A 1,806-nucleotide genomic window follows, 5' to 3' on the forward strand; every position below is an offset into this window, starting at 1 on the left:
CACAGCACAGGGCTACAGCACGTTTGTATTCAGAGATACAGTGACCACATTTATGGGTATTTCTGTCACAATTCAGCTTCGAGGCAGAGTTTGGTTTGTCAGTTACATATAGTTTGAAGGCATTTTCCATTTAGTTTATAGATGTGTCTCAAATCTGTGAAACTGGTGACCCCTGAAATATCCCTGGACTCCTAGTTTAAGAAACCCTTTGTTAAAAGTTAAGTGCTTTATCTCCCAGTGACAACTGTACCAACGTGTTCCAGTAACATACAAAGATGCAAACTGTCAATGGAATATTTGGGCAATGCTTGGTTTTCCAAATAATCTTGACTATGTTGCGTATTCCGTCTTTTTCTGATTACTGTCCACATAACAATAATAATAATGGATAACATTTGTGCCTGTTTTTCCCCTTTTGGGTTCTTACGGCTGATCCCAAAGAATGAAGAGCCCACATGGCCCAGCTTTTATGTGAATCCCTCAAAAAGCACAAAAAAGGGGTCCAATTTTATAACCTGCACCAGAAATTCTCAAACGTTTTGGTCTCACTCTTTAAAATTATTGAGGGCTCTTTTTCCAGGCACCTCAGAGGCAATCAGTGCTTCAAGATGAGGCTGAATGTCTCCTTTCTAGCTGTCGGCTGCCAGAAGTTTCTTGAAGTGGATGAGGAATGCAAACTTTGTATTTTTTATGAGAAGCATACAGCCACAGAAGTTGCTGCTGATGCTCTGGGTGAAGAATGGAAAGGCTCTGTGATGGGAATCAGTGACAGGAACGACAAACAAGCTTTCCCATGAAGCAGGGTGTCTTGACTCATGGCTGGGTCTGTGTGCTACTGAGCAAGGGGCATTCCTGTTACAGACCAAGGAGAAGCGGGGCAAGAAGCACAAAGCTGTTTGTGGTTGCGTTGTGGATGCCAATCCGAGCTTTCTAAACTTTGTTATTGTAAAAAAAAAAAAGGACAGAAGGATATTCCTGGATATTCCTGGACTGACTGATACTGTTGAGCATCATCGCTTGGGACCCAAAAGAGTTAGCAGAATCCACAAACTTGTCAGTCTCTCTAAAGAAGATGATGTCCACCAATCTGTTATTAAGAAAGCCCTTAAAGAAAGCAAAAAATCTGGGACCAAAGCACCCAAGATTCAGCTGCTTGTTACTCTACATGTCTTGCAACACAAATGCTGGTGTATTGCTCTGAAGAAACAGTGTACTAGGAAAAATGAGGAAGAGGCTGCAAAATACGCTGAACTTTTGGCCAAGAGAATGAAGGAGGCCAAAGAGAAACTCCAGGAACAGATTGCCGAGAGATGCACACTGTCTGCTCTGTGAGCTTCAACTTCTGAGTCCAGCAATAGGATTCTTTTGAGTAACCAATAAATAAGACCAGACTCCCAAAAATCAAATCAAATACAATTGAGGAACTCGAGAGTTTTTGTGTATGTGCCTTCCATCTAATGCTATTTACTTTATGATATGATTTGGCTGTGTCCCCACCCAAATCTCATCTTGAATTGTAGCTCCCATAATTCCCGCATTTTGGAATTATGGGAGGGATGCGGTGGGAGCGAATTGAATCATGGGGGCAGTTTCCCCCATACTGTTCTTGTGGTAGTGATAAGTCTCAGGAGAGCTGATGGTTTTATAAGGGCTTTCCCCTTTCACTTGGCTCTCGTTCTCTCTTACCTGCTGCCGTGTGAGACATGCCTGCCTTCTGCCACGATTGTGAGACCTCTTCCGCCACGTGGAACTGTAAGCCCATTAAACCTCTCTTTCTTTATAAATTACCTAGTCTCGGGTATGTCT

The 1,806-nt window shown here is 42.7% G+C and overlaps 1 pseudogene; it reads left to right on the forward strand.

Annotated features, from left to right (window-relative positions):
- Window positions 1-608: 608 nt before the first annotated feature.
- On the forward strand, window positions 609-1,380 carry LOC111542137 (annotated as a pseudogene).
- Window positions 1,381-1,806: the final 426 nt, after the last annotated feature.

This window comes from Piliocolobus tephrosceles, chromosome 15 (genome assembly GCF_002776525.5).
Source record: "Piliocolobus tephrosceles isolate RC106 chromosome 15, ASM277652v3, whole genome shotgun sequence".
Taxonomy (NCBI): Eukaryota; Metazoa; Chordata; class Mammalia; order Primates; family Cercopithecidae; genus Piliocolobus; species Piliocolobus tephrosceles.